This window comes from Leptopilina boulardi, unplaced genomic scaffold (assembly GCF_019393585.1).
Source record: "Leptopilina boulardi isolate dan_hultmark-lab unplaced genomic scaffold, ZJU_Lbou_2.1 LbouV2_30, whole genome shotgun sequence".
In the NCBI taxonomy this organism is placed as follows: Eukaryota; Metazoa; Arthropoda; class Insecta; order Hymenoptera; family Figitidae; genus Leptopilina; species Leptopilina boulardi.
The window spans coordinates 947,762-972,948 of NW_026137863.1; the positions used below are offsets into that span (position 1 = coordinate 947,762).

Sequence of the window (25,187 nt, forward strand, 5' to 3'; positions counted from 1 at the left end):
AAGATACATTTGTACACAGTTTCTCTGTATGTGAATGACAGGTAGTTTATATATATATATACAGATAGGTACTATTTGCAAGGTATTTGTGTATATGTACAGGAGATTTGTGTCTATATGTATAGTTCATCAGTGATTCTACGATTCAACGACTTTGAATTCACTTGTAAAGAGAAATATAGGGTTTTCATTACATGCAACATTGTCAAAGGCTTTGTTTTAAGGTGTTTGAAAATTAATTGATGTGATTCCTTTTTGTGTTTGGGATTTGTAAATTAAAATTAATAAAAAAAATTATTTTTTTTTTAAATTAAACTAGAAATATCACTTGGCATAAAATTCATCTTAATTTTTACTTGGCATAAATATCACTTGATATAAGATCTACTTAGCATAAATATCACTTGATATAAGCCCTAGTTGACATAAATATCACTTGATAAAAGACCTACTTGGCACAAAAATATCACTTGATATAAGCCCTAGTTGACATAAATATCACTTGATAAAAGACTTACTCGGCATAAATATCACTTGATATAAGCCCTAGTTGACATGAATATCACTTGATAAAAGACTTACTCGGCATAAATATCACTTGATATAAGCCCTAGTTGACATAAATATCACTTGATAAAAGACTTACTCGGCATAAATATCACTTGATATAAGCCCTAGTTGACATGAATATCACTTGATAAAAGACTTACTCGGCATAAATATCACTTGATATAAGCCCTAGTTGACATGAATATCATTTGATAAAAGACCTACTTAACATAAATATCACTTGATATAAGACCAACTTGGCATAAATATCACTTGATATAAGACCTACTTAGCATAAATATCACTTGATATAAGTCCTAGTTGACATAAATATCACTTGATAAAAAACCTACTTTGCATTAATATCACTTGATATAAGCCCTAGTTGACATAAATATCACTTGATATAAGACCTACTTGGCACAAAAATATCACTTGATAAAAGACCTACTCGGCATAAATATCACTTGATATAAGACCTAGTTGACATGAATATCACTTGATAAAAGACCTACTTAACATAAATATCACTTGATAAAAGACCTACTTAACATAAATATCACTTGATATAAGACCAACTTGGCATAAATATCACTTGATGTAAGACCTACTTAGCATAAATATCAGTTGATATAAGTCCTAGTTGACATAATTATCACTTGCTATAAGACCAACTTGGTATAAATATCACTTGATATAAGTCCTAGTTGACATAAATATCACTTGATAAAAGACCTACTTTGCATAAATATCACTTGATATAAGCCCTACTTGGCACAAAAATATCACTTGATATAAAATTTCTGTTAATTATCACTTAGCATAAACATTACTTAATATAAAACTCACTTGGTATAAATATATCATTTAGTAAAAGACTTACTTCGCATAAATATTACTTATCATAAGACTTACTTGGCATAACAATCAATTGATATAAGAAAAACCTCGATTTTCACTTGGCATAAATATCACTTGACAGAAAATTTAAGTTAATTATCACTTGCGACATAATCAACACTTGACACAAAATTCCCCTTAATTTTCACTTAGCACATGAATATCACTTGATAGAAGACTTGGCATAAATATCACTTGACATAGAATTCATGTGTATTATCACTTGACATAAGCATCATTTAATATAAAACTCACTTTGGTATAAATATATCATTTAGTAAAAGACTCAATTGTCATAAATATCACTTATCGTAAGACTTAGCATTAATATCACTTGACATAAAATTTACCTTGAAAATTAATGTGTATTTTATATCAAGTGATATTTATGATAAGTTTTATGATAAGTGATATCAATGCCAAGTGAGTCTTTTTACTTAATGGTACATTTATACCAAGTCAGTTTTATATTAAATGATATTTACACCAAACGAAAATTAACATGAATTTATGTCAAGTGATATTTATGCCAAGTCTTCCATCAAGTGATATTCATGTGCTAAGTGAAATTGAGGCGAATTTTGTATCAAGTGTTGATTATGCCAAGTGATAATTAACGTAAATTTTATGTCAAGTGTTATTTATGCCTCTGTATCAAGTGATATTGATGCCAAGTGTTATATCATAAGTGATATTTATACTAAGTGAAAATTAAAGCGAATATTGTGTCAAGTGATATTTATGCCAAATAAGTCTTATGATAAGTGATATTTATGCCAAGTGAGTCTTTTACTAAATAATATATTTATACCAAGTGAGTTTTATATTAAGTGATGTTTATGCCAAGTGATAATTAACACGAATTTTATATCAATTGATATTTATGCCAAGTATTTTTTTAATTAAGAAATATTTATGCCAAGTATTTTTTAAATTAAGTGATATTTATGCTAAGTGAAATTTGAAGTGAATTTTGTGTCAAGTGATATTTATCCCAATTTAAAATTCAGGTGAATATTATGTTAAAGTTATATATTTATGTCAAGTGAGTATTATTTTAAATTATCTTTATTTAAAGTGATTTCAAAAATCTTTTTATAAAAACAATATGTACAAAAATAGATTTAGTGTCAACGACCAGGAATTGTTTGTCCCACTAGGTCACAGAACTAATAATGGAGATATTTTATGCCACAAATTATACATGCGCATTACGCACATAAGAGAAAGAAAATATCCATTATGTAAATTATATTTACATCCATCAAAGGTATAATATCAATTTAATAATGATGATACACAAGCAAACGAATATACATATAAAGTCAAATATATCTAATGTTAATCATAAATTTTACGTACATACACCTTATGATTTATTAATTATTATTTATAACTTCAAAAAAGAAGTGAATAATAAATTTTATATTTAATATATTTCTTATTATATTTTTTCATCTCTTGTTTGTTAATTAATTCATAATGCAAAAAAAAAAACAAAATTTACGTTCTTTAAAAACAAATATTATCTATTCATGGTGATAATAAATTTACTTTTTTTTCCGTAAAAGGAGGACTAAAGCGCTATATCAATATTTTCATATAATTAGTAAATTTCTCGTGACGATGAGATAACGAGAAGCGTTATAAATTAGCTATGCAGTTGATCATAAGCGTAAAGAGACATTTATATATGATAATCAAACACCTGAGATGCGCGTGTATTATATATATAATTTGATTATCTGCAATTTAATGATAACTGACAATCAATGAAGACTGTCTTACGGTTGAATATCTCAAGATATAATTAAATTGACTTGGCGAATAGAGGAAATTCACAAATTAACAAGCTTAATAATGTATAATATATAATGTTAAAATATTATACGTTTTTTAAAATAAAAATTAAATAACGTAATAATATATTATAACGTTCAACACTGTTTTATAACTATATTACAATTGGTTTTCTATTTTAAGATTAAATAAGGAGATTATTTTTAAATAATTTTAGAATCTTATTTCTAAATTTGTTTATAGAGTATATATCTCGGAATATACTTTCTATTCCTGAGAGTTTATCTCAAAAATGTTAAATTTCGAGATTTTTTTTCCCTCTTAGGTCCATTGTTGATCGGATGCTGTTCGCCCTATCAAAGTGTGATCTATACAATTTTTGTAAAGCACTATCTATTGGTAACTTTACTGTTCCCGAGATTTTATCTTGAAAATTTTTAATTTCGTAATTTTTGGTCCATAGTAGCTCGGATGCTGTGCATCAAAAAGTGCCATGTACATTTTTTGTAACTAAGAACAACTCCCTGGCTATTCTCAAAACTTTATCTCGAAAATTTCGAAGTTTTTGGTCCATTTGGTCCATCGTAGGTCGGATGCTGTGCGTCCTATCAAAAAGTGCATTATACATTTTTTATAACTGGGAATAACTCCCAAACTATTCTCAAGACTTAATTTCAAAATTTTTGGTCCATCTCGGATGCTGTATGTCTAATCAAAAAATATCCTATATATTTTTTCCAGAAAATTATCTGGGGATAAATCTCCTATATTATTCCTGAGAGTCTATCTCGAGAATTTGAAAATATCGCAATATTTTGTTCATTTGGTCCATTGTAGGTCGGATGCTGTGCGTTTAATCTAACGTAAATGTTTTGTAGATCACAATCTGAGGATTGCTCTGCTACTATTCTCAAAAATTTTTAATTTCGAAATTTTTGGTCCATCGTCACTCGGATGCTGTTGGTCGTATCAAAAAGTGTATCATATATTTATTGTAGAACACTATCTGGGGATTGTTCTCCTACTATTCCCGAGAGTTTATCTCGAAAATTTGAAAATATCGAAATTTTTGGTCCATTTGGTCCATCGTATAGCTCGGATGCTGTGCGTCCTATCAAAAAGTGCTTTATACATTTTTTGTAAAGCACTGTCTGGGGATAACTTTTTTGCTATTCTCGAGACTTTATCTTGAAATTCCAAAATTTTTGGTCCATTGCAGGTCGGATGCTGTGCGTTAAATCTAAAAGTACCCCATAAATGTTTTGTAGATCACCATCTGGGGATTGCTCTTCTGCTATTCTCTAAAATTTTTCATTTCCAAATTTTTGGTCCATTTGGTCCATCGTAGTTCGGATGCTGTGCGTCCTATCAAAAAGTGTCATACATTTTTTATAGAGCAATGTCAGGGGATAACTCTTCTGCTATTCTTGAGAGTTTATCTCGAAAATTTTGAAATATTTGGTCCATTTGGTCCATCGTAGTTCGGATGCTGTGCGTTTTATCAAAAAGTGCCTTATGTATTTTTTGTAGAGCACTGTCTGGGGATAACTCTTCTGCTATTCTCAAGTGTTTATCTCGAAAATTTCACAATTTTTGGTCCATCGTACCTCGGATGCTGTGCGTTCTATCAAAAAGTGACAATTTTTTTGTAGTTCACTCTCTCTGGACACCTTTTCCTTTTCACTCACCATCACTTTTTCACTCGTGTGTATAACACTATAAAGATAACAGTGTAACACTATAATATGTATATATTTAGAGAGAGCAAAAAAAAAAATTGAATAAGTTCGTTAAAGTTCATGTCACGACAAGACTCTAGTCAAACTTTAGTTTACAGTGTGTGTCTTATAACTAAAAATTTTGGCACATTGCCGAACGATAATTCCAACATATATAATTGGCAATGTGCCATATAGACTGTTTTGGATTTTATTCTATTTTAAAATATCACACACGAATCAAATTAAATATTTTTTATATGAAAAAAAAACTATACCTATATATAAATATAATTTTTTTTTTGTAGATTCGAAAAAAATTATTTTTTAAAATCATTTTAAAAAATGATTAATAAATATAGGTATATGAAATTGTTTTTTTCTATATAGAAAAATAATAATATTATGTTCAGTCTCTGTATTAGGAGGCTGGTTTTGTCAATGCAATTAGTAGCTTAACCAACAATTAATCCCTTGGTAAACCAATCAGATTTAGGATTAAGAGCTTAATTATTGATTAACGATTAAGTCTGAGTTTCCAAATTGATCCTCTACTAGAACCCACGGGAGTATTATGTATGTTAAAATGATTGCCCCAAGGTAAAATTTATCGTACACACATTTGTTGTTACAACAAATATATATATATATATATATATATATATATATATATATATATATATATATATATATATATATATATATATGTACCTTTAAGAGTATGTTAAATATTACTATACTTGAAAAGTTTTCTCCACTCACGAAAAAAGTTTCTTTTACTATATATATCTATTTATACTCATTGTGCAAAATTAATCTCCATTACGGCGAATTTCAGATATATGATACAACTTTTCCTTTTATATATATATACTTCAAAAGGAAGTCCTCTACATTTAGGAAATGGTTGTAACAGTATCTATTAGAAAAAAATTTAATAAAAAGAATTTTTTTTGGAAATTTCGAATTATGTGACTACGATAAAAAGGACTTTAGCTGCAAAAATTTTTAGGTTATGTTTGTTAAGAATGAAAATACACAAAGAGTAATGAAATTTTTATTTGATTTAAAATATTCAAAAACTGATTTTAGGTAATATTAAAAATGAACGTTTATTAAAGATAAAACTACCACTAAATATAACCTAAAATTTTTTGCAGCTAAGGTCCCTTTCGGAGGGACAGTTAAAAACAAAATTTAGTTCAAATTCACATTTTAGTATTTACACTCAGAAAAAAAGGTATACATATTTGTCTCACAGCCTAATAAATATTTATAAGATTCAAATAAATTTTTTATTTGATTTAAATAAAAAATTTTATTTACGCCAAATAAATGGGCTGAGACAAATACAATACGTTTATTTAACTCAAATATATTATATATTTGTTTCAAATAGAACATTTCTCTGCTCTCTAAATCTGAATTAGTAAAAATGTTTACTAATTTGAATTAGTGACTCAATTTTTGCTTCTGAATTAGTTAAATTTTACTAATTGTTAGTAAAAGTTACTAATAATTAGTAAAATTTTACTAATTCAGAAGCAAAAAGTGAGTCACTAATTCAAATTAGTAAACATTTTTACTAATTCAGATTTAGAGAGTGGGTGTACCCTACTCAAAAATTGCCAAAATTCACTACTGGCGCGGTACTGGTACCAGTATAGCGCCAGTACTGCGCCAGTAGTCAGTTTTTTTATAGAGTGATATATTAAATACAGTAAACGATGCAGAAAATTATATATATAATTTTTTTAAAATTTACTAAAGAATGAGATTATAGTAAATTATAAAGAAAAATGAGATGCAAAGATGTTTAAGCACACAACTTCACAGCAGCTGAAACATAATTTAAAGGTAAAGTAGAGGCACACATATATATATATATATATATTTCTGCACGACTGTAAATGCTTCCACGTTAACTGCTATACAAACCATTTTCTGGTTATATAAATCTTTAACTAAAACATTAATATATACTTGAATTATCTAAATAGAATCCTTGTTTTCTTTACATTAAAAATCAACTAATGTTAAATTAAATTAAAAATTCTTATCATATATATAATATTATATTTAGAGAAAGTGAAAAATTACAATTCTTTTTTCATCGCATATATACATTTTGCATGTAATGTATTATGAATTCATGAAATGCAAAGTTGCCACGTCTCATATAAATTTTATAATTAAATTCAAAAACTCTAATTTACATTTCTCATTCGTAATAATATATAAAGTTGAAGATGTGACCGTACCAATGTTATATATATTTTGAGATAACACATTTTCATATACGATGAAATTTAAATCTCTATTGCCAACTAATTTTATATTATTAATTATTTTTTTTATTATAAAAAAATAAATATATAATAATAAAGTAATAATTATTTGATATGAATACATATTTCTTTGATAATACAACTAGAGAAAATATATATATATATATATATATATATATAATTATCTCAGAGCCAAATAAATTTTATTTGCTTCAATTTTAGTTGAAGACGCCACCGCTAGGTTTTTTTTATATACTATATATTCGTTTCTCCTGCATAACTGAAGAAAAAAATTTATTTAAATCAAATAATTGGTTACAAATTTCTAAATATTGGAGGCTTTAGTTGAGGACGCCATCACTAGGGGGAATATTTTAGTTGAAGACGCCACCACTAGGTTTATTTTTCATATACTATATATTCGTTTCTCCTGCATAACTGAAGAAAAAAATTTAATTAAATCAAATAATTGGTTACAAATTTCTAAATATTGGACGCTTTAGTTGAGGACGCCATCACTAGGGGAATACTTTAGTTGAGGACGCCATCACTAGGGGGAATACTTTAGTTGATGACGCCACCGCTAGGTTTATTTTTTATATACTATATATTCGTTTCTCCTACATAAGTGAAGAAAAAATTTATTTAAATCAAATAATTGGTTACAAATTTCTAAATATTGGACGCTTTAGTTGAGGACGCCTTCACTAGGGGGGATACTTTAGTTGAGGACGACATCACTAGGGGGAACACTTTAGTTGAGGACGCCATCACTAGGGGAATGTTTTAGTTGAGGACGCCACCGCTAGGTTTATTTTTCATATACTATATATTCGTTTCTCCCACGTAAATGAAAAAAAAATTTATTTGATTCAAATAATCGGTTACTTGACTGTTAACAAATAAATATTTACCAAATAATTTTTAAAACCAAATAATTAAATTAAATAAACTGTATTTGAACTAATAATTTATGTATATTTAAAATAAATAACATTTTAAATAATAATTATTTAATACAAATAAATATTTATTTGATAATAGCCAAGTAACCGATTATTTAAATCAAATAAATAATTTCAGTGATTCAATATTAATTAAAATGAAATTCTATGAGAATTTTCGATTTTTCCATGTATTGTAGAAATCAAAATTTAAAAAAAAATCAAAGAGATCTGATTTTTGGTTATTTAAATCGGAATTTTAAAAAATTAAATTCAGATTTTTTGAATGAAAAAATAGATTAAAAATTTTTTTTTACCATTTTTGAAATAATATTGAATATTATTCACCTGCAGTATATATGTATACAGGTGAGTGTGCATATATTAAGAAGTAAATTTACGAGAGGGGAATCTTTACTCTCGAATAAAATCAGAAGCACATATAAGGATTTGATTACCCATTATAACTCAGTCTGGTCAGACAAGTTTACTATATAGATATAGGTATATGTGTAGGAACAGGATATTGCATGGAAACTGAAGCCATAACAATTTGATCAGACATACATATATTTTATATGATCACATAATCTTTGAAAATACATCGATCTTAATCATATATATAAAAATTGAATAATATAAAAAAAATAATAAAATTTTTTATTGCATTTTTTTTTTTAATCTTCAAAATTTATAATTCCCAAATATTAATTATTATTAAAATTAACATGAATTATTATTAATATTAATAATAATATACTAATCACAACAATAAAAAATTATATTGGTTTAACAAAAAAAAAATCATTTTTATTTAAATTAAATGCTTGTGAGAAAAATTAGATAAACTTTTATATAGCAAGATTGAAATTTTGTAATGCGATTTTTCGTGCCATTGGACCAAAAAATTAAAAAAAAAAAAAAATTATATGCATCCTTTTTATGTGATCATATTACAGATCCTGTTTATGTATTTTATAGACGAAGTGGAATTTTTTTTTCTCCATATTATAGATAACTAAAAAATAAAGAGATTTCTGCTACATAAATTGTAAATTTTCGCGAAACCGAATTCAATAAATAATGCAAAGAACACAGGTGCGTATTTCAAAATTTTGATTCCTTATCATTTTTATCAAAAATTATAGATATTTTTAATAAACTATTTTCACAATTAAAATTATATTTAATATTAGTTATTAGTTTAATATTAATTATTAATAAAACCAACAAAAAAAATTAATTACTGTAATAAATATTATTTATTATTGTTTTTTAAATTAAAATTTCCTTTTTAATTAATTAAATTGAATTTATTTATTATTTTATTTTTCAACTGAATTTGATTTAAATTTAATTAAACTGAATTTTTCAGTAAAATTTTGCATAATTCATTATAAATGAGATGTTTATCGTATAACTAGACATCAGTGCAGCGATGACAAGAAATGTCATGTGCAGAAAAAAGAAATAAAAAAAAAAAAAAATGACGGATGTGATAATTTAATATAAAATCCTTTTATTTGCAAGGTGTTACAAAGACAATAATAAGGATTGAAATCAACGCGATGTCACCTTTTTTTTAAGAAGCCATAAAATTAAATCAGATTGGTGATTTGATACTTTTTAGCTTAGGCACTTAAATCGTATCATACACTTCATGTTATGCAAATACTGTCAGAATATTATCAACAGTAACTGTAATAAATATAATTATTCAAAACTAAATTCTTTTATATTAGTAATAAATTTATTTTCACTATTTTTGAAGACAAATAGTATTCTTTTTATATAGAATTGATTAATAGACGAGAAGTCCCTATAAAATTTTATAAATTAATTTTAATATAATTTATTAATTTTTATTATAAATTAAATTTATTTAATTGGGGACAATAAAAAATTTTTTTAATTAATATATAAATAAATATAATTTTAAAGAGTGTGTTAAATTATTAAATTAAGTTACTTTAGGGATAACAGCATAATATTTTTGGAGAGATATGAAAAACAGATATTTTTCCTCCAGTAGTGAAAATTAATTTATTATTAATTATTATTATCTAAGTAATCTCTAATTTAAATTAGTATAAATGTTCACTAATTTTTAGTTAATTATTACTATTTTATTGAATGTTTTTTTTAAACTAAAAATTTAATAAAAATTGACTAAATATAAGTAGAAATTTTTACTAATTTAAATTAATGAACGAACTAAATTAATTAAATTTAAAATTTTATTTTTAATAATATTAATCTTTGATTTAAAATTTTTTTACAGTAATCAAATACTAAAGAAAAGAAAAAAAATTTCTGTCAAATAAAAAGCTTCTTATATTAAGAACTTTTTTTTTCACTCTACAATATAGAAAAGAGTATAAAGAAGCCGATGACAGAATAGTCAATGTTCATATTGCAAAAGTTCATTGCGCGTAATAATTTGTTCGGAAACTGATGTATTAGCTTTCTTTGTATGCTCATAGAGGCGAATAATTTAGTCTTTGGGTACTCATTCCATTACGAATTTCAAGAAAATATATATATATCTATACATTTTGGTATGTTGCCAGACACAATACAAAGGAAAATAAAATGCTGCATACAAATACATTTATATATATATATATGAGAATATGTAAATTATATGGTTATATTCGTTCCATAGTTATACACGAGAAGAGAGAGAGAAAGAAAATTAAGTGATATTTTCTAAAGAAACTTTGGAGATTTTCCCAACAGTTATTAATATGACTTCATAATGTTCTATAACATTTGAATATAATTAATTTTATCGATTATTCTAATAAGCACCTGATGATAATTAAAGTTCATTATGTTTGCAAACAAAAATTTTATAAAATACTTAAGTTTTCTATGAAAAAAAAAAAAAATTTATTTCATTCAAATAATCGGTTACTTAATTATTATAAAATAAATATTTATTTGCATCAAATAAATATTTATATACATCAGATAAATATTTATTTACATCAGATAAATATTTATTTACATCAGATAAATATTTATTTACATCAGATAAATATTTATTTACATCAGATAAATATTTATATTTGCATCACACTGAAAAAAGGGTTTGGTATTGACAACCAAATGTTTGGTTGGTATTTTAGCAACAAAAATTTTTTTGTTGAATCAACAAAATTTTAGTTTGTTTCAATCAAAATTTGTTTGACACAACCAAAATTAGAAAAAAAGGATTTTTGTTGTCCTAACTAAAGTTTGATTGGAACAACCAAAATTTTGTTGATTCAACAAAAAAAAATTTGGTTGCTTAAATACCAACCAAACGTTTGGTTATTAATACCAAACCCTTTTTTCCAGTGCAGATAAATATTTATATTTATATTTATAGAAATTTTTTTGTTCAAAAACAGTTTGAATTAAAATTATTTGGTTTCAAAAATTATTTGGTTGGAGTAAATATTTTTTTTTTGATAATAATCAACTATAACCGATTGAATCAAATAAATTTTTTTTTTTTTCACTGTAATTGGGGCAATTTTATTTTTATAATTTTTGCCACATCCAAAAAAAAAAGATTTATTTGATTTAATTAAAGAAACCAATTTCTTTGACTTGTTTTTATTGATTAAAAATAAAATTTTCTTTGAAATAAAAAAAGCTTTTTAGTTTCAAAAAAAATTTCTTTGAAATAAAAAAAAGCTTTTTAGTTACAAAAAAAATTTCTTTGATTCAAAGAAACTTTCTTTGAATGAAAGAAATTCGTGCATTAAATCAAAGAAATTCTATAACATTGATATATTATTAAAAAGAAACATTTATTTGAATTAAATAAAAAATTTCTTTGAAACGATAACAATTTTCTTATTGTATCAAAGAAAAATTTTTGCAAAGAAATTAATTTCTTTGAAGCAAAGAAATCTTTTTTCTGTCAGCACATTTATATTTTAATTCCCAAGGTTAACCTTTCTTTTTTTTAAAATTTCATTACTTTAAAAAAAATGTATTAAAAAAATATCAGTATAAATTCAAATAAGAAGTGAAATGATAAATGAATCGCGTCATATTTTCAACATCAAGTTATTCGTTGGTAATTTTTATTTTTCGTCTGATTTTTTTTTTTTTTTTTCTTTTTTAATGTCAAAATCCTCATGAAACGGATTACCGCGAAATTGTGAGTGCTGTTGAACAGTTTCAAGTTCCTACGGCAATCACGCTTTTGATAATAACTTGCAGCAAACCTCGTGAATTACTTCCTTGCCTTCACGCAAGTGTCAAGAAACTCTCGAGAATATTGTATATATAAATAAACTTTATACTGAATGTTCACTGTGATTTTGAGAAATTTTCAAATTTCCCTTTTTTGATTTTTAATTGAAAATTTTTTTTATTAAAAAATGTTATAATTTAAATTATATAACTATATAAATTTTTATTTATTTATTATATTAATTTTTTTAATTTCAATTTATTTATTAATTTTATTAATTTTATTAATTTTATTAATTTTAATTAATTAATTAATTTATTTATTATTTATATATTTTTTAATTATTTATAGATTAGATTTATTTTCTCCATTGTGTACTTTTTATATATATTTATATTTGTATATTAAAAATTTTAAATTTTGTTTTCACAAAACGAAATATTTTTTTTTGTTTTAACATGAAAAAAAAAATATTCACATAATTTTTGCCCAAATTTTAATAAATAGAAAATAAAATTGCACCTTTTTACGCGAACAATATTGTTATATGAGATGCAAATTATATATATTTAACATAAATATATATTAAATACAAAGTCGATGGAACCTTTTATGTATTACTTAGTAGGTTGCAAAAAAAGAAAAAAAGATTTATATAAGGCAGTTTGTATCACATAAAAGCTCCATGGAGAGAATTACAAAATACGATATATGGAAGAAAAAAAAAAAAGTAATTGCTTTAGTGTGTCACGCAACTGTCTTCACCTTGAATTCCCCATGTATATATGTTAACGTAGCATATAATTTCTCAATATGCGCCTTCCAAAAAAAAAAAATTAAAAAAAAAAAAAAATGTAACACGCCACATTGATTTAACCCTTCAAATATGTTCTCTAATTTAGATACCTTCGAAAATTTCCAGTTATTTGATAATTAACTATAATTTTACACCGACAAAAACATATACTTTTTGACCGCTTTTAATTTTTAAAAATTAAATCGTACCTAATTTTCTTGGAATCAAAAAAAATTTTCTTTTCTAATAATATTTGCATTTTTATAGAATTTATTTACAACTAATTAATTATTTATTAATAATTAATTAATTATTAGTTATAATTCATTAATTAATTATTTATTAGTTTTTAATTATTAAGTAGTTATTAATTATTTATTAGTTATTATTCACTAATTAATTATATTGATTGTTGTTAACTAATTTTATTGGTAAATAATTATTGGTTTAAGTATTATAATTAATTATATTTATTTTTGTTAACTAATTTTATTGGTTAATAAATTAATGGTTTTGATTTTTAATTAACTGAATTGATTATTAATGTTATTAATTAATTAATTAATTATTAATTATTATAATTAATTTATTAATTACTATAGTTAATTAAATTTAATTAATTAATAAAATAAAATTAATTTATTATTAAAATAAAATGAATTAATAATTATTTTTCTTCAATTAAATATTATTCATAATATTTATTTAAATCAAATAATTGGTTACTAATTTCTAAATATTGGACGCTTTAGTTGAGGACGCCATCACTAGGGGGAATACTTTAGTTGATGACGCCATCACTAGGGGGAATATTTTAGTTGAAGACGCCACCGCTAGGTTTATTTTTCATATACTATATATTCGTTTCTCCCACATTAATGAAAAAAAAATTTATTTGATTCAAATAATCGGTTACTTGACTGTTAACAAATAAATATTTACCAAATAATTTTTAAAACCAAATAATTAAATTAAATAAACTGTATTTGAAGTAATAATTTCTGTATATTTGAAATAAATACCATTTCAAATAATAATTATTTGATACAAATAAATATTTATTTGATAATAGCCTAATAATTATTAGTTATTAATTATTTATTAGTTATTAATCACTAATTAATTATATTGATTGTTGTTAACTAATTTTATTGGTAAATAATTATTGGTTTAAGTATTATAATTAATTATATTTATTGTTGTTAACTAATTTTATTGGTTAATAATTAATTGTTTTGATTTTTAATTAACTGAATTGATTATTATTGTTATTAATTAATTAATTAATTATTAATTATCTATAAATTGTAATTATACCTTATTATAATGAACGAATTATAATTAATTAATTACTCAATTATAATTAATTTATTAATTACTATAGTTAATTAAATTAAATTAATTAATAAAATAAAATTAATTTATTATTAAAATAAAATGAATTAATAATTATTTTTCTTCAATTAAATATTATTCATAATAAATAAATAATTGTTTCTCCAATACAAGTGGAAAAAATTGGCAAAATAAAAATTTTGAAAATAAATTTTTAATGCACTTACCTTAAAACAAGGAGAAGTTTTTCTTAAAATTAGTGTCCAAATTCCAAACAGTTCAATAATGACAGAACTTACCTGAAAAATAAAAGAAATTATATTTTTTAAAATACAATAAAAAAAATAATAAAAATTATTTTAATTTGACAATTTTTAAATAATATTTTTTTCAAAGTACCAAAGTAACATTGTTACTTTCTTCAATAACGGTAACGACAACTACAGTGAAAGTTATGCAGAGAAAAAGTTTATAATTTTTTTCAAAAATTATAAATTCAAACAAGTTTTCTCCTCTGATAGTTTCTCATTATTATCAGTAATTATTTATTTGTTTATTTATTTAACCTTTTTAGCCTTGAATACCTGTAGAAAAGTGGACTATTGGTATCCATATAATTTTTTTTAAAAAATGTTATCAAGTTTCTCTTTACATTTCTAGATGTACATTACATTTTCTTTATTAAAAATTTCTTTTTTTTTTTGCTACCCTGGCCATTGGCTTATTGATTGATTACATTGCACGGTATTCTCCCCTAGAATGACCTGAATAAATGATGAAGAGCTGTCTAGTCATGTGCAGAATCAGTTTTCTTTATGATTTTAAAATAGTTATCAAATTAACTTAATTTTTCAACAAAAAAAAAAAAATGTCATACTATTTATATTATAAAAAATATATTTCTTTTAGAATTAAAATTTATTGCAAATGCATTTAATTTGATTCAAAAAAATATTTATTTCAAATACATTTTATTTGATTCAAATAAAAATTTTATTATTGCATAAACAAATATTTTTTTATACACTATATTTTTATAGATAAAAAAATATTTATTTATTTAAAAAAATACCAAATTTTTTTTTTTTCACGCACATTCTAGTACCTGTAAATTTTCTTCTTTTTTGTTTCTCGCACTTTTAGTGAGAATAATTTTTTTTCTATTTTCTCAAAAATTCTAAATTGCCAAAAAAATTTCTGTTCTCTTTTTTAATTGGACTTGCGGTGTAACGAACCAAAAAGATATGTCGAGTAAAGTTCTCTCATCGGAATTCTCGTTTGTTTTAGACAAACATTCATTTTCTCTCGCTAATTTTAAAAAATATTTTTTTTCCCCAAAGAAAACAAAAGTTTTTGTTTCTGTCTATTTTAAAATTATATTTAAAATTATAATAATATATAATTAATAATTGAATTTTAATATATTAAATAATTACTTAAATAAATAAAAAATATACTAGAAAAAAAATAGAATAGAATAGAATTTTAATATATAATATCAATAATAGTAACAAATTTATTTTTCTCCGTGTATAATTATTACATTATATTTATAATAGTTGTATATTAAAGAATCTATGAAAATTCGCAGAATACAAAAAAAATATTATAATTTCTATTATATAAATCGTATTAAATATTCGTATTCTGAAATCTCTTTGACATGAAAGAAGGTTATATTTTGAAAGCATGAACCTGTTCTTATTTCGAGCCGTCAGGTTTAATAAGCAATTAACTAGCTGGCATCAGCTATGTCAAAAGTTAACATCTCCCGCCGTTTGATATGAAAATTGAAAGACGTCAGTCAGTAAATCTCTATATACTTAAAAAAATGAAATAAAATTCTTTTCAGCAAAGTTCTATATTTAGAATCATTTTTCAAAACAAATGATTTAAAATCCAAAAGAAAAAAGAAACTACAATATTTTATTTTCAACTCAATATATTATCAAAAAAATTCATTTAATCCAATTCACAATATTGAGCAAATATATCAACAGTTATAGGAAAAAAATGAAAATTTTATTTTAATTACACTGGAATCTCAGTTACTGAGACAAAAGTTTTTTCTATGTTAAAAAAATGTATGTGTATATTCAATAAAAATTTTAAAAAAATAATAAATGACTAAAAATTTATTTTTATTAAAATAAACAAAATAAATAAAATACACTCGAACCTTTGTTACTGAGACACAAGCGTATCTCAATATCTCGAGTTTCAGTGTATGTAAACAAATAATAAAATTTTATTAAAACAAATAAAATAACTAAAATAAATAAATAAAATACACTCAAACCTCTGTTACTGAGACACAAGCGTGTCTTAATATCTCGAGTTTCAGTGTATGTAAACAATAAAATTTTATTAAAATAACTAAAATACTCTCTAAATATAAATTGGTAAAAAAGTTTACTAATTTGAATTATTGACTTACTTTTTGCTTCTCAATTAGTAAAATTTAACTAATTCTACAGCAAAAAGTGAATCACTAATTTAAATTAGTAAACATTTTTACCAATTCAAATGTAGAGAGTAAATAAATAAAATACACTCAAACCTTTTTTACGGAAACACAAGCGTGTCTCAATACCTCGAGTTTCAGTGTATGTAAACAATAATAAAATTTTATTAAAATAAATAAAATAACTAAAATAAATAAAATACACTCAAACCTCTGTTACTGAGACACAAGCGTGTCTCAATATCTCGAGTTTCAGTGTATGTAAACAATAATAAAATTTTATTAAAATAAATAAAATACACTCAAACCTCTGTTACTGAGACTCAAGCGTGTCTCAATATCTCGAGTTTCAGTGTATGTAAACAATAAAATTTTATTAAAATAACTAAAATACTCTCTTAATCTGAATAAGTAAAAAAGTTTACTAATTTGAATTAGTGAGTCACTTTTTGCTTCTCAATTAGTAAAATTTTACTCATTTTTAGTAACTTTTACTAATTTTTAGTAACTTTTACTGACAATTAATAAAATTTAACTAATTCTAAAGCAAAAAATGAGTCACTAATTTAAATTAGTAAACATTTTTACTAATTCAAATTTAGAGAGTAAATAAATAAAAAATACACTCAAACCTTTGTAACTGAGACTCAAGCGTGTCTCAATATCTCGAGTTTCAGTGTATGTAAACAATAAAATTTTATTAAAATAACTAAAATACTCTCTTAATCTGAATAAGTAAAAAAGTTTACTAATTTGAATTAGTGAGTCACTTTTTGCTTCTCAATTAGTAAAATTTTACTCATTTTTAGTAACTTTTACTAATTTTTAGTAACTTTTACTGACAATTAATAAAATTTAACTAATTCTAAAGCAAAAAATGAGTCACTAATTTAAATTAGTAAACATTTTTACTAATTCAAATTTAGAGAGTAAATAAATAAAAAATACACTCAAACCTTTGTAACTGAGACTCAAGCGTGTCTCAATATCTCGAGTTTCAGTGTATGTAAGCAATAATAAAATTAATAATTTTACACGCGCTACCTAAGTGATAATTAATAATTAATTTTCACACTTTTGTTACTGAGACAAAAAAAATGTCACAATTCAGTAAAGTGCGTCTCACTAACACGAGTTTCAGTGTATGTACAAAAAAATGTTAATACCTATTATTTCAATATTATAAATTGATAATAATACCAATAATAATAATATTATTATTAATAATAATTATATAAAATATGATAATAAAATAATAAAATAAATTTTTTTTTTTTGTATAACATTTCCACAAGTAAATTATCTAATGAACAAAACAAAATCTAATTCTAAAAAAAAACAATATGCACTTTATCATAGCAAAAAAAAAAAAAAAAAAAAGTGGTATTGGAATTGACACCCCTTTTTCCATAAAATAAAATTTTCCAACCATCAGATATCAATATCCACAATAACCCCTCCATTAATCAATAGTGTAGACACACCCATGTTATATACCATACATACACATTTATATATTCCCCAGCAAAAGTTGGGTTATTATTTTTATGCATTTTATACTCTCACACCGGGAAAATATAGAACTCTTTGAAAAATCAATATGGACACTAGGTCAAATACTTGGATCTCCGGGAGATTTAAAGCTCGATTCTTATATATATATACAAAATCGAAATTTCCAAGGGACGCATCCTCCTGGCGAACATGGGTTTTATTAAATTAAACAAAAAAAAAAAGAATCATTTTTTTTTTTACACTTTAGAATTATTTTTCATTTTGGAAAAACAATTCATTTTTTAAATAATTCATGTAAATCTCAAAAAATTGACGAATAATAATAATAATGATGATGATGATGATGATGAATCATATCAGTTTTTGACATAAAATGTAATCCAGTGAGATATGGGTGGGTTTGCCGCGCCGGCGGCAAGGGAAAATAAGAAATTCCATCTTTTGCGCTTGCGCTTATCGAAAGCTCTGCTCTCACTCGTCCAGGAGGTCGTGCGTTTCGCTGTTCTGTTCAGTGAACCGGTGAAAGCGCCGCTGTCAGAATCGCGAAGGTTCTTTTTTTTCAAAACAAAAAAAAAATTAAAAATTAAAAAAAATCTCCCAAAAAATTAGTGAGAATTTTGAAAAAAAATCAGTTGCAAAAAAAAACGAGAACAAAATAGTTTTTAAATAAACAATGAAAAAAACAAAAATCTGAACCTTAAGGATCATTATATATATATATATAAATATATATGATACATCCCTAGAACCTCTATTTCATCCGGGTCGCGATAATGCTTATCATTTATTAACGACTGATGTCGCTGCCATAGGCGCCAGTGTATTTTGAGGTTAAGTTACAATAAACTTACTGCGGTGACGATCCGAGCACTCGAAACAGAACAGATGAACCGCATATGTATATATATATATATATATGTACACAAAAAACACACGTGCGATCAACCACGTGTGTATATATATGTGTGATTTAAATTGTCACCTCTTCTCAAAAAAATGACTACCTCTTTTATCATCCCTTTAGATTCTTAAATTTCTTTTTTTTTCAAAAACCGGTTTTAATAAGAATTTTATAATTTGATCACGAAACCCAGATATTTTTTTTCCTGACATTTAAATAACAGTTCAGAATTTCTCCTGAATAGCAATTTCAAAAAAAAAAAGGAAGAAAAATTTTTTTTTTAAACCGTTTTAATTTTCTTTTTTTTGGAAATTAAATTCGATTCTTTAAATAAAAAATTTGTGCTTGAGGGAAAGAGAAAGAGAGAGAGAGAAAAAAAATTGCATGTTCGACATGCATTTGGTTTCAGGAACCTTGAACAGCATCAGTGGTAGTGAAGGAGGCTTTATAGGAACTAGTACGTCAAACCACAGCATTTCCATAAATGGGCTTTCAACATGAACACAATACATTATCAAATCCACACATCTTTACTTTATATATGTATATACAATATAATAGGGATTGCATAACGAGGGGTGGGTGATTGTGAAATGATAAACATTCAAGACTACTTACATGCATTTGAGAGAATATACATATTAGGGAAGAAGTAAACCTGAATTTTCTTCTCAACGAAGATAAACAGGGTAAGCATTTTTTTTTTTTTTATAAAACCATTTTTTTATGGTGTTTATTAATTACTATTTTTTAATATTACTTTTTTTTATTATTACTATTTTAATATGTAATTGATATTAAAATATTGTTTATATATGCGGCGCCCTCTGAAGAAAGAAACATTAATTATAGGTTATGTTTCATGATAGTTTGAAGGGTAAAACTATCATAAACATAACCTATAATTATTTGCCTCCTAGACCCCATTTTCAATATAAAACACTGGAGAATAATTTTGAAAAATCTCATGGGGAATCGAACCTAGGACCCTTGGAACGCGAGCATTGTACTTTAACCATACAGCTACGTTAACTTACACATCAATTTATATAACAATTCATCTTTTTGAATATTACGACTCTACTACCTTTTGTTTATGATAACAAAATAATTAAATATTTTCTAAATTTTTATATCTAATAATAGTTAATCGATTTAATAATTATAATTAATTATTTTCATGTAATTAAATGTTCTATAATTAATTATTTACATATAATTAATTGTTCTATAATTAATTATTTACATATAATTAATTATTCTGTAATTAATTATTTACATATAAATTAATTATTCTGTTATTAATTATTTACATATAAATTAATTATTCTGTAATTAATTATTTTATAATTGATTATTTAAATAATTATAATTAATTTATTTAAAAATTTTCAAATAAATTTCCTATAAAATCACTATATTTGTTACATTTACCATAAAAATTAGATTTTTTTTTTTTGATTGTGTACGATATAGGAAAGAATTTCATACGAAACACGACTTTTATCGTAAAAAAATGAAGGGACATTTTCCTTTATCAAAAGGTGACATTGTTTTATTATATATATATATATATATATATAGAAGAGGAGGGCGTAGATATTGTCTCTCAAGAAACAATTATTATCACAAGAACAACATGCATTGTTCTATCCAGGAAGAATATGTTTTTTTTACTTCTATTCAATGCATCTAAGTTGAGACAATAAATACCATATATTTTTTTTTTCTTGTAAACAAAAACAATAGCCACATTTTTCATATGTGTATAACAAAAATGAACCAAAAAAACCCAATAAACAAGATAATAACAATAACAATAACAATAACAATAACAATAATAATAATAATAAATAATTATATCATTGAAATAATTGATAAAATATTTTTACTTGATATATAGAACTTGTACCAAAAATAATAATAAATAAATAAAATAATAATAATAATAATAATTACATCATTGAAATAATTGATAAAATATTTTTACTTGATATATCGAACTTGTACCAAAAATAAAATAGTACTTGAGTTTAAAAAAAAAAAAAAAAAAAAATTTCCAAAATGGCTACGAGGATGCGCTGTAACCACGCATACATGAAGTCAATGGCGTCAGTTTTATTTACTTTTATGTGAAGATGAGTATGAATAAAAGAAAAATTATCTCTTTAAATATTCTCATCTTTTATTGACACTTCGTTATTCGAATTTATTAAGATTTATTATTATTTCAAATATTTATTAAATCAATAAATACCAAATATTAATACTTTAGTTTAATTTAATTATTATCAAATAATTAATATCAGATAATAATTATTATTAAATATATTACTAATTTTTATTTATTACAATTATCAATTATTACAAATTTATTTTATTTTTATTCAGTACTAATAATTAATTATTATTGATTGTATTATTACTTTAATTTTTATTATTTTTATTATTATTATTATTATAAGTATTATTATAAATATAGTATTATTATAAATTTATTATAATTTATTTATTATATAATAAATTTATTTATTATAAATATTAGTAGTATTATTATAAATAAATAAAATTTTTTTTTAAATTTAAAAAATTACTGTAACATTAAGAAAATCAGGTTTTATTTTATAGACAGATGTTACCTGATGTATATTTATATATAATTAAAATATATATATATATAATAAATCCGGAAAAAGTTTCAAGCACATGAATATATAAATTACGGCGAATAATGTTACATTAATTACAGGTTTGCTTATACACACATGGACATGTATACTTATACATGACTATTTACAAAAATATATGAACAAGAACACATTTATCTCGTTATAATTAGATGCGGAAACATTAACTCCGATCTACAGGTGAACTTTCATAAAAGATTAGTAATAAAAATTCAAAATCAGGTTTTGAAATACTTTTCGGCATATAAACATATATATTTTGTAATACACATGGCAATGAATATTTCATTTTATCGTAAGCCTTAGAGAAATAGAATCAAATTTGTAACTACAATTGTAATTCTAATTTTTTAATTATAATTATAATTAATTAATTAATTAATTAATTAATTAAGAAAAAGAAGAGTTAACAAAGAAAAAATTTTAATTTTTTATCTATTATGTATATAAATGAAATTAGGTATTAAAAATTTTTTCACAGATTAAATAAACTATAAATTTTTATCATCCCGCACATGTGTGCGACATAATGAATGTCATTATTTACAGACGGAAAAATCAAATTAATGCATAGAGGAAGTTCCTCATTTTTTTTTTCTTTTTTTTTTATATCAAAGCAGAAGTTTCTCATTAAGTTCATTATGATCTTTGATCTACGCACATAGTTTGTGGTGATACAATAAGATATATCCACACACATTGTACGTAAATATATAATTCGAGTGCATTTTAATGAGTATAATAAACATAACTTTTTATCGAGAGAGAGAGACTGTGTGTTATAATTTTGTAACAACTGTATCGATGGTGGTATAATTATTTAAATCATACCAGAGAAATTATTATTATATAAAATATAACACATTATATATTATTTATTATTATTATTATTATTATTATTAATATTATTAATATTATTATTATTATTATATATATATTATTTATTATTATTATTTTTTTTATTTTTTTTGCGTAGCATTTTTGTAATTTATTTTCCAAAAAACTAAAAATGATTCACTGTAAACCACTGATCCACTGTTGCCCACTCTCCCCCATATGTAACAATATAAAGAGCCAATAAGCGAGAAGATTCAGCGGAAGAATGGAGTAGTGAGAATACTCTAACCCTTCGACGCCTCCACAATCAATACTTTTCAACATGTCCACTTTTATATATATATATAAAGATTAAAATTTTTTTTCAAAATTTTTTGATAATACTCAATTTAAAAGTAAGATGGAAAAATTTTTCACAGTATTTTGAAATAAAATTATAAAAATTGTTTTTTTATTGTTAATTAAATTAAAAAATTAAGTAATAATATTAATAAATAATAATAATAAATAATAATAAATAATAATAATAATAATAATAATAATAAATAATAATAATTAAATAAATAATAATGAATAATAATAATTAAATAAATAATAATAAATAAATAATAAATAAATAATTAAATTAATTGTTTATTGCTTATTATTTCAATAGTAAAAAAAAATTATTTTGAAAACTATTGTTTTTTGCGAAATATTTTGCGATTAAGCTTTTTCAAAAGAGTATAGAATATTATATGCGAAAATAAGACCAGCATAAAATTTGATCCCTTTTCTCTCTGGGCTTAAATTTTTGTTTGCCAAGAAACACAATACAGTAGGAATTGTAATATAATATAATGACCGATTTGAGAGAATAACAACAAAAACAAAATAAAACCAAAAAATTTGTTTGTGAAGCACCACAAGAAGAAATACGATAACCCGTTTTATATATACAAACAACTTATATGTATAATCTCTAAAAAGAAAAAAAAATAAAAAAAAAATAACATTTTTGATTTAAAAAATCTTTTGTTACAAAATTTTTGTGCATTATATATATCTATTTAATGCAAATATATTTTAAAGTGAGAACAAATTATGATCCATTAGATAAAATCGTGTGATAATCTCAACACGTGAATGTAGGTGTAATAAAATTAGACTTAATTATTTTGAACTGGATTTCGGAAATGAGATTAAATTTACCGTAAGAATTTAGTTTGATTATCAAATTGTAATAGTAAAATATAATAATATAATTAAAATATTTAATAATAATAATAATAATATTTCAATTATTTTATTAATAATAATTTAAAATTTAAATAAATAATAATAAAAATTATATTGGTTTAAAATACAGAAATTATTGATTCAAATAAAAATTATTTGATTCAAGTAAATATATTTATTTGATAATAGTCAAAAAGAAATAAATTTTTTTTTCAGTGTAATTATTACGTTTGAAAAAAAATTGTTTGTTAAAATTTTTGAGAAAACAAAATTTTAAATAATTAATTAAACACACGACGTCTTGTATCTTTGATGTTCAACGAAGGGTTAAAAATATTCAACATTCTCTTTAATCAAGATAGATTGAATTAACATTTTTGAGGTATAAACCACAAATTTAAACTCATTACATTATTATTAAGAAAACTTCTTTCTAAAAAAGAAAAAAAAAAGAAAGAAATGATCTCTAATTATATTCTCTGCATTTGGTGCAACTCATTTAACATAAAATTGTATTTTAATGAACATATATATCTTATTATCCATATATGGATTATTACTTCAGTGAAATAAAACTTGATTATAAAATTTTCAACCCGAGATAATTTATGTAAATTCAAACTAATTTTTTTCTCTTGCTATTTTCAATGACCTTTTTCCCCAATTCCATTTCAAATGTATATATACAAAATAAGAACAAAATTAAATTTACAAACTCAATATTTTGATATTCAATTTTTGCTTATTTCTTTTTTCTACTCTTCAAAAATTTCATTTTTTCCAAATATTGAAATCGCAGTTAATTTTTTATCATTCAAATCGGATTTAAATTCATCAAAAAAATGTATTCTTCATTTTTATGTGAAAAATTTTTTTTTTCCAAGAGTTGCGCGAATCTCGACGCACATACAGAAAGTAAAAAAAAAAAAAACAAACAAACGCTTCTCGAAATTAAATTTACACGTTTTTGAATTTAATCATGTAATTAGAACGTAAAAACGACAATTAAATTCAAAGCATTAAGAGAGAGAGAGAAAGAGGAG

General features: G+C 23.2%; 3 protein-coding genes across 7 annotated transcripts in view; 2 read left to right on the forward strand and 1 right to left on the reverse strand.

The window, feature by feature from the left end:
- The window catches only part of LOC127282472 (uncharacterized), a 241,720-nt gene that overhangs the window by 94,132 nt on the left and 122,401 nt on the right, over positions 1-25,187 (reverse strand). The gene's annotated exons all lie outside the window — the stretch shown is intronic.
- Positions 1-25,187, forward strand: part of LOC127282469 (nitric oxide synthase-interacting protein homolog) — a 181,257-nt gene that overhangs the window by 69,174 nt on the left and 86,896 nt on the right. Inside the window, exon 1 of one of the 3 annotated variants that reach the window (XM_051306723.1) lies at positions 22,438-22,449. The exons of the other annotated variants lie outside the window; for them this stretch is intronic. The gene's annotated coding sequence lies outside the window, so the exon portion shown is untranslated. Of the gene's footprint in view, positions 1-22,437; positions 22,450-25,187 lie in introns of those variants that run through there. 3 annotated transcript variants of the gene reach the window in all.
- Positions 19,027-25,187, forward strand: part of LOC127282468 (adenosine receptor A1-like) — a 79,677-nt gene continuing 73,516 nt past the window's right edge. The window contains exons 1-2 of one of the 3 annotated variants that reach the window (XM_051306719.1): positions 19,027-19,109; positions 19,812-20,091. The gene's annotated coding sequence lies outside the window, so the exon portion shown is untranslated. The other 2 variants (XM_051306716.1, XM_051306718.1) reach the window with 2 other exon arrangements.